At 42.2% G+C, this 14,334-nt stretch overlaps 1 annotated feature.

Moving 5' to 3' along the window:
- Window positions 10,985-13,495: an enhancer, noted in NCBI's record as "VISTA enhancer mm1394". NCBI's record gives its function as "enhancer in: neural tube[7/7] | hindbrain (rhombencephalon)[6/7] | facial mesenchyme[4/7]" and the evidence as "EXISTENCE:transgenic organism evidence [ECO:0001131][PMID:17130149]".

Genomic DNA, 14,334 nt, shown 5'->3' with positions numbered 1-14,334 from the left:
TCTGAACATCTGCTCCAAACCAGACATTTCGTGAAGCAGTAAAGAGATAAAACTTGCCTACTGTCAGACACGTAGCTTTGCCACTCCATCCACTGGATGAATTTCAATCAGTTTAATTAATCTACACATTTCTGTCTATTTTATGGCACAAAATATGGAACAAATATCCACCCAAGGTCATAGAACTTATAAGTAGTGGACCTAAAATTTCAAGCCAGGTGGGCTGATTGCAGAACTCCCTCTTAGTGACTCTGAAACAAGGCTTACTTGTCTTCTAAAAATGTGCCTTTCTGTGTTGTTTTCTACATAGCTGTTTATTATTATTATTGCAAAATCCCTAATGTAAACAACTCAGTGGAATAAGGATTTAATTTGGCCCACTGTTTCTGAGATTTCCTCCATAATGCTTGGCTCTACCTATTTGGGGTCATGATAAAGTGACATCTCTGAGGTGGGAACTGGGGGAAGAGAAAGCTCACTTTGTGATGGACAGGAAAGGGAGGTAGAGATGCATAAATAGATAGATTTTACATAGGTGGATAGATAAATGATAGATGAATGATAGGTTATATATATGTATATATATATATACATATGACTAATTGATTGATTGATGGTAGATTTTTAGATATAAATGATATATATAGACAAATAGATAATAGATAGAGGATAGATGATGGGTCGATAGATATATGATAGATGAGGGATAGATAGATGATGCGTAGATAGATAGTAGATAGGTAGATAGATTTTATATAGATGGATAGATGAATGATAAGTGATAGATGATAGATAGATATAGATAAATGGCTAATTGATTGATAGATGATAGATTTTTAGATGTAGATGATACATAGATAGATGATACATAGATGGATAGGTAGACAGATATATAAAGGGTAGATGATGGATAGATTATATGATAGATAGATGATAGATTATAGATAGATAAATGATAGATGAATAATAGATGGCAGATAGATAATAGATTATACATAGATAGATAACAGACAGAGACAAAGACAGAAAGAGGTAATGTGTTTTTCAAAGATGGCCCCAGTGACCTACTTCCTCTAACTAGGTCCTATCTCCGCAAGTTTTCAGACATCCCGAAATAACGTGTTCAGCAGTGTTCTGGCTGGTTTTGTGTGTCAACTTGACACAGCTGGAGTTATCACATAGAAATGAGCTTCAGGCGAGGAAATGCCTCCATGAGATCCAGCTGTAAGATGGTAGTCTTGGGTTCTATAAGAGAGCAAGCTGATAAAGCCAGGGGAAGCAAGCCAGTAAGAAACATTCCTCCATGACCTCTGCATCAGCTCCTGCTTCCTGACCTGCTTGAGTTCCAGTCCTGACTTCCTTTGGTGATGAACAGCCATTTGGAAATGTAAGCCGAATAAGCCCTTTCCTCCCCAACTTGCTTCTTGGTCATGATGTTTTGTGCAGGAATAGAAACCCTAAGACAAGCAGCTAGTAAAGTGTTCACTGTATGAGCCAGGAGTGGGGGTAGCATTTTCTATTCTTACCATAATATTTTCCCCTTCAGATGTTACAGGAATGGCCATTGTCTTATGCCACTAAACTTAGAGTGATCCATGTATCTGCTAAGAAGCCAGGAACTTCCATCTGATGTGTGAACACCGTGGAAGAAAATGCAGCTCCCTGGGCAGTAGACTATGGTCCACATGAGGTCGGATCATTATGTTTATTGGTGACAGTTTTGAGAAAGTTGTCAAAACCCTAGCCTAGTTCACCTTTACTGTGCCTTACAAATGACCCACAGCCATAACAATATCCTGAGCATCTGTGGATACCACACAGGCCATCAGCTCCACTTGTGGTTCCTACATGGATGGTGTCCTAAAAACAAGTGTTCAGTCAACATAGTTACAATGGATGTGAAATCTAGGTCTTTAATTAGACTTCTGGCGCAGGAACAGTCTCCATTTTCAACCTTTTCTCTAATGGCAATTCCAGACTCCATATCCCAGGCATTGGACAACGAGATGATTGTCTTGTTAGAGACTAGATTGTAGCAAAGGTTTTAAAAGACACACTCCCCTAATGAGAAAGAACAAGGAGACAAGATCTGCCTGGTCCATGAACCCAGCCTAGCTAGTAACACCCTTGTAAAAGAGACCGATAAATAAATAAACAAGCTTTTCAGGCTGTCTTCTCCTCTGCAAATGAGATGAACCAGCTGGCCTCAGAGAGAAGCCCTGGGTTTCGTTAACTGGAAACAGATTATCAAACTCAATCAATGGACCATGGCCTTGTAATGTATGAAAAAGAGAGTTGGGGGTGAGAATTTGTTCAGCAAAGGCCAAGAAGCAGATGTCCCAAGCTTGGCATGAAAGTGTTCTGATGGGTAAAAATAATTAAAGAGAAATCTGGAAGTCTCATTTTTAACTTTCCTTATGGGTCTTTGACAAAAATTTCAGGGAAATTCTATGGAGTGTGTATTGTCAGTATTCTAATCAGCTTCAGCTGTCAAAACTCTTGTAACCCGCCTCTTCTATTTAAACTGTATCTTCTAGGCATAAAATAATTAAAGGCACAGGGCCCATACAGTAGCTCAGAGCCCTTGCAATGTGGCAGAAGTGTATGGATAAAAGGTATTATTTCAGGAAGCTTTAAATATAAATTTTGTTTTGTCAGAAGGCTTCGGGGCACACATTTTCTATACTGTCAATCTTGATAGTAACAATATTTATATTTCAAATATAAAGATTAAATTGCAGTCTTACGTGTTTCTGGGTTCTTCAATTTTTTTTTTTACCAGTTTATCATGTATCTTGGTATGTCACCATACTTTTTTTTTTTGACAATACTTTTGTTTTATTGAACGGTTATGTCTTTTACTGTCAATCTCAGGGTTGGAATAAGGAAGGCAGACAGCTCATCCTCTTGGGTTTGGTTGTTTTACAAACAAATGACTTGTTTCCACACCTTGTTGGAGGTTGTGCAAAAGAATTGCAGAACAAAGAAGTCAAACAGGAGAATAAACAGTACAGACCATGTGCTCTGTGCACTGTTTGAACTGGCTTTGAGCTTTTCACCTGGAGTCATGTGTGTGCTTTCTCAGCTCAGCACACACAAGCACGAAAGGGCCAGGCCAGGTCAGCTGAGCTCCAGGAAGGTGAGCTGGTGAGTGACTGGGCTGGCTGTTTTGTGTCAGAGCTTGTTAGCTGCTAAAATGCCCCTTGCTCCAAAGGGGCTGAGGCAGGCAAAGCCACAGGAGCTGATGAGTCTCAGAGTTAGGTGGCTGGCTTAGTGTCAGTCAGCCCTTCCAGTCTGCGTGCCACAGAGCAGCATGAAGGGACTGAAAGGAGGATATATTCTTGCCATCTGTGCGAGCAGAGACTGACTATGGAGGCTCTAGACTTGGAGCCCTGGCCCTGGTTTTTTTTTTTTTTTTTTTTTTTTTTTTGGTTGTTTCGAGACAGGGTTTCTCTATATAGCCCGGCTGTCCTGGCACTGGGGAGGCAGAGGCAGAGGCAGAGGCAGGTGGATTTATGAGTTCGAGGACAGCCTGGTCTACAAAGTGAGTCCTGGCCCTGAGATTGAATGTGTGAACCCTCTTCTAAGTCAACAAACTCCACAGGGAGGCCCCCTCATCTCTGTGATAGCAGACCTATGGGCAGAAATGTACCTCTCTGCACCCTGGCAGACATTACCAATCAATCTCAGCATTTTACAATAAGCCAGATGCCTCCCCAGAATGCTTTTCAGCAGCGTTCCCCATGAAGCCAGAACCAACTAACCAGGGTTGATACCCTGTTTTTGTCTTGCCAGGTTTTTTTCAGCTGAGAGAAAGGTAAATGGCCAGGTGCACGGGTACCCAGCAGTCACATGACTCAATAAATACTTGTTTTTATACCATATTTCACTGCTCCAAATACTTCACAGCTTATCCATTCTTTGGTTCACCAAATTGTTCCTATCCTAACCTCGCCATGTTCACCTCCATTTTCAAGAGGGAAAAGCAAGACTTTGACTTTAAGTTTTAGAGGAAGTAAAAAGTTTACCAGAGGGCAGATTGTCACGGGCACCAAAGATTCAATTGAAACTGGGTCTTCTAATTCAATATCCAATGCATAGGGTTCTAAACATATTAATATAGAAAGAGAAAAGGTTGAAGGAATGGTTTAATCGGTGAAGAGCTTGCTAGGCAAGCTTCAGAACCCAAGTTTGACTCTCAGAACCTTTGCAAAAAGCTGGGCACGATGGCGTGCATTTGTAAACCTGGCACTGGGGATCTAGAGGCATGAGGATCCCCGATGTTCCATGAGCATCTGGTTTAACCAATGTGATGGATTCCGGGCCAACGAGAGAGATTATCCTCAATACCAAAATGGATGGTGCTTGAGGAATAGCAACCAAGGGTGACCTCTGGTCTCCACACACATGAACATGCGCACCTATACCCCAGAACACACACACACACACACACACACACACACACAGAGAGAGAGAGAGAGAGAGAGAGAGAGAGAGGAGAAATGTTAAAATGATAGAGTGTTTTTAGCCATGATTCTCGAAGGAATGTTTTCCCCTACTGGCTGTCTGAAAACCTACTGCTAAAGCACCAATTTGAACACATATGATACAGCATGTATCACATTTGCATGTAGCAAACCCTGACTACTGCATGCTTGTCACACGTTAAACTGCACACGGCAAGGGAAATAACAGAAGCATTGGCTGTCTCTGAGTCTTTTCTTCTTGCCATGCTAGTTCCATGTCTCTTTTCATCTGGATGCCTTAAAGTTTTTAGGGGCAAAGAACAATTTAAGTAAAAGAGAAAAGGAGATAAAATAGAAGGGTAGAGACGGGGAGGCAGGAGAGAACTCTGACAGGTCTCAGAAAAGATGAAAAGTGGGGCTGGAATATTGCCAGTGAAAGCAGGCAAGTCCCTTGCAGGGAGTCGCATCCCTCTTTGTGCTTTTTTGTCCAGTACTGCAGTTTTCCCCCAACACTTCCTCTCATTACCTTATTCTACTCTATATGACTCCAACATGGCCACATGATGGAAAACTTTATATTCTCCATGCAAGGAGAATACTTAAGGTCTTGTGTGTGTATGTCTCCGGTTTGTATTCCCAACAGAGTAGATATGGTTAGTAGGTTCAGCTCTTAGATACATCTTTCTGGACCAAGTGGCTGCTTTGAGTCCAGATGAACACAGCTATTGTGGCAAGGAGCAGGGACTTCACTTGACATCACATGACCTGGAGACCCTTCCATACATGCTGTGGGGAGCAGTTCTCAGGTTAGAAAGTTGAGGGATGGATGAGCAGAGGTCTGAAATTCTATAACTAGGCACTCTAATTAGTAATCAGTTAATAAGACAATGGAGGTTCTGGGGCTTCTGTTATTTGAGATCATATCTCCTGCAGCCCAGGCTGACCTTAAACTTACTGTATAGCTGAGGATGGCCTTGAACTTCTGGTCCTTCCTCCCCCAACTCTCCAGTGGTGGGATCACAGGTCTACCTATGGTCAATCTATGAAGTTACAGAGACGGAACCCAGGTCTTGATACCTGTTAGGCAAGAACTCTACCAACTGAACCACACCACCAGCCGAGAGGCCCCCTTTTAAAAAAATAGCCTCTTTGTCACACTTTACATTTAGCATGAAGTCCATTCTATGAGGTCACTCCCCATATCTACCTCAGCACAATTGTGCAGTCTTATTACTCCTAGATGCAGGTTTGTTTTGTTTTGCTAATTCAGGAGGGGACTGTCATCACAGCAGAGCCCACAGCTCACTGACTGCAGTGTTGACAGATGAAGGGTATGTCTGGGGTGTGCAACATAAAAGAAGAGACATTCCCCAAAACTCCTGGAGGGGACATTGGTAAACCCCATTTCATAACCAGAAACTCAGGGATAGCAGCCATTAGTGTAGTTTTCCAATAGGTGATTAATAGTCTTGACATTACCTGTAAAAGAGGGTTTAACCATGGAGAGCCAAAAAGGAGGAAAAAAAAAGTCATTTATAAGCCTATGTAGTAATGTGTCCTCAGGCAGTGTGCAAAGTTCTCCTCCATTTAGACAAGTGTGACAGAGCCCATTAGAGTCCACTTCCGCCTGTCACAGGATGCTTAGAGCTTCCTTGGGAAGCTTAGTCACCTGTGTTGTGAAAAGCAAAGGGAAGGTGAGAAATGGGAGACAATCACAAAGACAATTTTGTAATTGGATGAAATCATAGACCGTGGAGAGTTTCTAACAGTAACACAAAAGGAAAGCCAGGAAGATATGAGGGTCCCCAGCAACATAAGAGATGAGACCCATACCTAAACCATTAGAAAGGAACACAGATACAGCTCTAACAGGGCCCTAGAAACACATTAAGGTAGGCAAAAATCTGCTCAACTACCCATGGGAACTCTGGTCTGAGTATATCTTAGTTAGGGTTTTACTGCTGTGAACAGACACTATGACCAAGCTGAGTCTTATAAAGAACAACATTTAATTGGGGCTGGCTTACAGGTTCAGAGGTTCAGTCCATTATCATCAAGGTGGGAGCATGGCAGGGTCCAGGCAGGCATGGCGCAGGAGGAGCTGAGGGTTCTGCATCTTCATCTGAAAGCTTCTAGAAGACTGGCTTCCAGGCAGCTAGAAGGAGAATCTTAAAGTCCATGCCCACAGTGACACACTTACTCCAACAAGACCACACCTCTAAATAGTGCCATTTCCTGACCTAAGCATATACAAACCAGCACAGAGTACGTATCTAATCACAAACTCTTTGCCCTCAAAAGAAGATAAGCTGAATTAGACACATTCTGAACAGAGAAACAAAGTCTTGAAAAACCAAAAATAAATTAAAAAATTTTAAAAAGATAAAATAAAATGAATCAATAAAAATGACATAAGTTCGGGAAAAATAAAAATCAGGAAAGTCTCCCTAATCCTAAAGTCTTGATTAGGGTTCACAACAGTAGTGTGTCTACTTAGCATATATAAGGTGTGAGGATCAGTCTCAGCATATGAGTGTATGTGAGCAGACACACACACACACACACACACACACACACACACACACACACACACACACACCTAAATAACTAAATTACTGAAGTCAGGCTTAAAGGGAAAAATCTATCTTTCTATTAGGACCACTTAGTTATAGGAAGAATAGTGCCTACAATGTAAAAAATTAACATAGAAAGTGAAGATTCAGTCTTTGGGGGTAGGGGATGGGGGTGGGAGGAAAAGAATCAACAAGAAAGAAGAGGGTGGGGGCAATATGCAGTAACTCAACTCTATCATGAACAGTTATTGACAGTAGCAGCAAATTAATCAAGAAGCTTGCTGGTTTGATGATAAGGAAGCTGTCAGTCTCCCTGCTGAGATTGGCGTGCCTCATGACATGGGTGTAATTGATGTCTATTCCACGATACCCAGTTCTGTCCCAGAATCTGGGTGAGAACAGCTGAGAGAAGCATCAGACTTAGACAGGAGATGCTAGAGAGGGGAGGTTGCAGATGGTCACAGATGTTCTCAGATAAAATAAGATTTTTTTTTTAATTATTAAAAGCTGTTTAACAGATGCCACGTTTAACAAAGGAATGGTTCAGGGTGCGTGCTTCGGTTTGGGAGGGATGTCTGAGCTAGGCTGGGCTTTGAGCAAGGACCTTAAACAAAAAGTCATGTGTCCTCGCCCCGGTTTGATTTTTGTGTAAGGACACTTTCTCTTCCTCCAGAGAAAGCTTGCCTTTTTCTATGGACAAACTTGTTCAGAGGGAGTCATCTCTCTTTTAACTTAAATGACTATATCAGCTCAAAGAAGATGGTGTATCTCAAGTGTCAGATCCTTGCCCATACCTGAATATTATAGGGTCTTGATTTTCAATGTACCATCAAAGACAAAATGGGCTATGCTGTCATGTCAACCACACAGAGAGCATTTTGATATCAAATTTCTATAACAGGGACACCAGTAATGGGCTATGGAACTGCCAAAGGAGTCAGAGGTGGCATGCTAAGCAGAGAAACTACCCAGGAGGCTCACTGAAGGCCATAAGCCAAATCTGATCTGCCACCTGTCTTTGTAAGTAAAGTTTTATTGAAAAACCTTTTTCTAGCTTTTCAAATAGGAAAGACGAACCACTAGACAGACTACATAGCCCGTAAAGTTAAAATTTTTACTCTCTGCCTCTTTGCAGAAAAACAGTGAGCTATGTTCAACTCATGGTGAGGTTTGCTCTTGGGGCCATCTCTCTGCCAGGAAGACCTTCCTCTCCCAGTAGGGCAACTTAAATATGATTTCACCATGGCTCCATTTATTCTCTCTTCTTTCAGCAAATATTTATTAAGCCCCCCCCTCTCCCCATCTCTCCACCAGACTTTTTTCCTTCTTCTTGAAGATACTTGAAAGGTATGCAGTTTCTGTCATCAAAGTGCCTAATGTACTGGTTGGAAAGATGACTCAGCGGTAAGAACACATGGTACTCACGATAGCGGGTCTCAAAACCTCCTATAACTCCAACCATGGGGGATCCAATGTCACTTTCATAGGCAGCTGCACTCCTGTGCACACACCCACCTGCAGACATGCATGCATACGCACAATGAAAAATAAAAAGGGATCTTCAGAAAATGCTTCATTTATAACAAGTACTTGGTCTTAGTCCCCTTGTTTCCTAGGGATGAATATTACTTTGGGAGCCAGCTTACATGTACTATTTTTCTATGTACAGTAAACTCAGAGGCAACTCCTTGGTCTGAAGCACAGCTTCCACTTCAAATGATGCAGCATGAGTAGCAGTCATACCCATTTGACAGATGAGAACACTGGTGCTGGTAGACATGGTGTCAGTTGATCAAGCTCATAATCAGAGAGTGATGGGTTCCTTAATGAAACATAGATTTTTTTTTTCAGAAGTCAAGTTCACATTCTTGATGGGCAGAGGGGGAGGGTATAGGATTAGCAGCTGCTTCTGAGCTTCTCAGCTTTGCCTGGCCTTGCACTCAGAAGCTGTGCCTCCTGCTCATCTTGTGAATGACATGTTCTCTCTGTAGTGGTGCTGGAGAAGCCACCTCAGGATTGGCCACCACATACCCCAGATGGTTATTTTTTTCTCTCACAAGAACAAGGAGAAAAAGGAATCCAGCTTCACAGTTCTCAAATAAAGGACACAGCTCCATTGCCTCCCCCCTCCTCTCTCAGGGCTCTCCTCTTTAAAGTTCTCACTGGATGCTTAGTTCCTCACAATTTCATGGCTGTCTCTCACGACTCAGACTCCTGACACTTTTTTTTCAGCCGCTCCAGCCTTGAGTTTCCATTCTGAGTCTTTCCGAAGTTGAGGACACGGGGGTTGTTTAGACAGCAGATAGAGTTTATTTGACAAAGCAATTTTAAACCCAAAAAGGCCCAATCAGCCCCCTGAGGCAAACGCCTCCTCGATCAATCTCCATGGAGCTGGATGGCTGGGTCTGTTACATCACTGTCAGCACTCTTGGATCCACAGAGGAGAACACCCCCCCTCTCCCCAGACCTTCGTGATCTCTTCTTTCAGAGGAAAAGAGCCCAAATCAAGGAGAAAGTAGGCCCCCAACTCCTGAGTCAATGATGCTCCCCAAGAGAGGAATGAACCTTTCACAGATGCCCTGGGATTCAGAGCACCCACCTCCAACAGAAAACTCACATTACATTTTTTTCTCTTCTTATTACTTTTATTTGTGTAAGATCAGAAGGAATGCTTACCAAGGTCTGTATGTGGAGGACTTGGGACAAACCAGGGGAGTCAGTTCTCTCCTTCCACCATATGGGTACCATGTTCTAAATTTTATGTGTCATGTCCCTGCCTCCCTTAAATAGCTTATGTGCATTTATGGACGTCACTCCAACCACAGCACTAAAAGGGAGCTTTATAGTCCGAAGGAATTTACCTCTCTGATTGGATCATCATCACTAGACATTTTTCTTTCTGAACAGGTCCCACCATGTAGCTCTGGCTGGTCTGGAGTTTGCTCTATAGATGATGCTAGCCTTGAACTCACAAAGAACCACCTGTCTCTGCCTCCAAAGTTCTGGGGTAAAAGGTGTGTGCTATCATGCCAGGTATCCGTAGACTTTTTTTTAAAGGCTTTATCTATCTGTCTGTCTATCTATCTATCTATCTATCTATCTATCTATCAATTATCTATTTATTTTTAATGAATCAAGATAACTACGATTTTCATAGGGAATCTCGCAGACCCAATATGGCTTCCAGCCTGCCTGTGCTTCCCCATTGACCATATTCAGTCATAACAACATTTCAAATTGCCAGTTTGGATATGATGAACACCCTTAAAGAAGGCAGTGGAGAACTGGTGGAAGCTTTAGGACAGAAAACTGAAGGGAGTTGTTGTCTTAGGCGATACTGCCTTGATTTGGAATGTCACGATGGAGTTGGGGAGTGCAGGTCACAATGTTATAGTGGTACCACTTGTTGGGACCTAATGGGGTCTGTATTCATCTCCCCATCACAGTTGAGCTTTCTAAGCTCCTCATCCACAAGTTCCTTCCACTCCAATGTATATCATGAGTTCATACTGTAACAGAACCTTGGTAATGCCCAGAGACTGAACCATAGAAGAAACTCAGACTACTTAGGAAGGGGGCTGAGTATCACATTGCAGCTCAGACTACAGTACAGGCTATCCTCTCAACCTCCACCATGTTTCTTACCTCTCACTTCTTCAGTGTGTGTCAATCTTTGGAACCTACAGATCGGGATTTTCAAACATCAGCATTTTGTTCTTTTGCATTCCATTTGTGATCTTTTTACCCGACAACAAATATTTATTTCTTTAATAATTTCTTTCAAATGACTTACTTCTTCTAGACCCATTATTACTTTATCTTATTCTAAGCATTGATAGATGAATTAAACATATGTCCAGATACATAATAATATTAAACAGAAAGTTGATGTACCCGTTAAACATCCTGGGTACCAATTAATCTTTGGATGCCCTAACTCGGGAATGGGAAAGCTGTCAGTCACACACTCAACCATCCTTTCTAGAGAACTCAATGAGCTGATGCCAATGTCTCTGCTATGTCCAAGTAGCAGCCTCTAGTCACACATAGCTGTTAAGACCCAACATGTTTCAAATATAAAGTTGAAATGGAATCTTTGCATATAATTTTCATTCATGTAAATTTAACATTTAAACAACCACATAGATTACAATGGCTCTGGCCAAATACCCAAAGAAACAAATTAAATGAGGGAGGATTTATTTTTGTTCATGGCTTTGGAGAAGACAGCCCATCATGGAAGAGACTGCATGACGGTACGAGTACGGGGCAGCTGGTTGTAGCACATCGACACTAAGATGGGAAGCAGAAAACTTGAGTAGGGCTCTAATCCATAAAAGCCCTATCCAGACAGCTTCCCATTTCTTGAGGTTGGCTCTACTCCTAAAGTTTCTACCATCTTCTGAAACAGTGCTGCCAGCTGGGGACCAAGTATTCAAATAATGAGCCGCTGGGATGGGGTTGGGGACATTTCATATTCAAACAGTAATGCGTCCCTCGATGCACAGCAAACATATCAACCTACACAGCTGTAATAGAAGCTCTGAGCCTTGGGCACTATGGGAGTGATTTATTATGTTATATATTGGGTTTTTTTTCTAGTCTTTTCTAAGACCCCAAAAGATAACATTGACTTTATCCTTTGGTAGGTATAAGCTGAAGAAGAGGCTGTTTCTCATGGCATATTTAAATATACAGATGGATCCATCCTCTTTTATTTACAGCAAGAGGGGAGGGAGGGAGGGAGAAAGGAGAGAGGAGAGAGGAGAGAGAGAGAGAGAGAGAGAGAGAGAGAGAGAGAGAGAGAGAGAGAGAGAGCTGCTAGTGAACAAACTGTCACCCAATCCCAACTACATTCAAGATTTAAAAGGTTGACATTTCTGTTTTTTTTTTTACTTCCTCCTTTTCAAACACCCAGCCCTCCTCATTAACCAGATATCTTTATTCTCTAAATATTTACCACCCAAACGAAATTTACAGTTTAATTTGCTGTATAAAATCATTTATTGACTGATAAACCTCATTACGGAAACCCCGGCACAGCCCCTGGTACTCCCCGACAGTTTTAATTCGTGTAGCAGCAGGCTACTGCGAGAGAAAAACAATCCTGTCAAATTAACGGCAGGGGTCTAAATTATTCAAATACACTAAATCCATGCAGAACCTTTCCCCTGCTCATAATTTTTCTGTCAGAGCCAACAATTAACCGGCAATATTCTAACTTAAACAATGACAGCCATTCTAAAAGAATTCTGGGAACAGGGTCCATGCCACCTTCCCATGTTCCCCTGTGTCTTTCTGCTGCCTGGGGCACCCAGAGAGTGACCTCGGAGGGAGCCCATTTAAGAGGCCTTTTCTGACAGTGTTTCTCACTTCTGCTGAGCTCAGGGTCCCCTTAGTCCTTTTGGTTCTGTCCCCCAGGTCAGAGTACTACTGTTTGGACATCAAGGTGTGTGTCTCTGTCCCTAGTGTCTATAGCAGGTGTGCGTTAGGCTGCAATTAGCTAATTGCCTGTGATTCTCTCTGCTTGTGGGAGAAGGCAGGGAGGGGGGGGGTCCTGTTTCTGCTCTGCAACAGCAACCAAACTAATTACCAAGTTGCTGATTTGGAAGACAGGCCCACCTAATTCAGCCTATGAGACAGAAAATACCCAAGAGGGAAAAAAAAAAAAAAAAAAAAAAAAAGGCAAAGACATAAATCCAGAGAAAGTGATCTTTGCTTTGGAACACTTCTAGGGGGAAAAAAATCACTCCCGTTGTATTGAATCTCAGGCACAGCCTGTACACTGAATGGCCCTGACTGTGGGCAATCCCTCTGTGTTCATCTAATCCCCCTGCTGTCTGTGAGCCTTAACAAAGCTGAGTTTCTGGCTACGACTCCCACTGCCCAAGTTCTTAATGGTGGTGGGTCAAGGAGCAAAGGAGATAACTCAGCTGGTCAAGGGCTTGTTATGCAATGATGTGGACAAACCACTACAGAAAGCAATCTTCAGAGTGTGACGTCTGTAATACCAGACAGAGACAGGGGGATTTCTAGGATCCTTGTCAAATTTGGTGAGCTCCAGGTTTAAGGAGAGACCCTGTTTCAAAAATCAATGTGAAGAGAGGTTGAGGAACACAACCAACATGCAAACACATGTGCGCGCACACACACACATACAAACATATGCACACATTACACACATACAAACATACACACCACACACCTACACAAACACACACACACATACACACATAAACAAAATACACACACACACACACAAATGGTGATTGTGACTATTCATACATGCATTCACTTTCTTAAAATAAATTGAATACTGACTGTCAACTATCAATCAAATATGGTACCCAGGAGCATCAGGGAACTAAATGCAGAGAGAGATGCTAAATAAAAAATTCCACAGGAAAAAAAAAATCACATCTAGCCCTGTAGGTCACAGATGGGGTTGGTGAGACTGTATGAACAAGCCCATCCCAAGTATTTTGTTACAAACACACATGAACATACTGAGGCACACTGATCTGGAATCTCTGTGTTGAACACAGAAACAGGCTGTCTCTATTCTTCCCAGCTCATTCTTAGCATGTCTGGGTTTAAGAATATCTGTTCCTCTTTTGCCAGAGAATGGCTACAGATCACAAGAGTGCCAGGCCATAATGGCTGTAATCCTAATGCCAACACCAGTGGTGAAGAGGAAACACCAACAGATAGCAGGGAGGGGCACACTTGTAGCACACCCAGGGTCCCTATCAAAGGCAGCACAGAGCTGAAGATGTGAGGTAGGCTTGAGATGAGCCCATCTGCTTGTAATAATTTTGAATGTCCTCTTTGTATTCTCAGTGTGGGTAGACTACTTCAAGGTGTTTGTGGGCCATTTCTCCTATTTTTATAGCTTTAATTGTTCTGTTAAATATTTTATCTTAGAGCCCTTTTAAATATATGAGAAATCTGCAAAGATAGGATAGCACCTTCCGTGTCTTTTTTTTTTCATAATTCAAATATCACCTTTAATAACCTTATAGCATGGCCAGAGTTCTGCAATCCCAGAACACATGGAAACTGTTAACAAGTTCAAGTTCAGCCTGGTCTGTATAGCAGATCCCATCTTGAAACTAAACAAACTTACACTCAGCCCTCTCTATTTAACACTGTCCGTTGCTTTGTGAGTTACTTGTCTTACTGCTTTGACACCATATCTGGCCAAAGTGGCTTAAGGAAAGATCTGAACTCACGGTTCAAGGATATAGTCCATCATGGTGGGAGCTCATGGCGGCAGGAGCAAGAAATGGCTGCTC

Source organism: Mus musculus, chromosome 8, assembly GCF_000001635.26.
Source record: "Mus musculus strain C57BL/6J chromosome 8, GRCm38.p6 C57BL/6J".
Classification (NCBI taxonomy): domain Eukaryota; kingdom Metazoa; phylum Chordata; class Mammalia; order Rodentia; family Muridae; genus Mus; species Mus musculus.
Note: the sequence above shows the minus strand (reverse complement) of the source record. Positions and strands in the feature narration are given on the sequence as shown.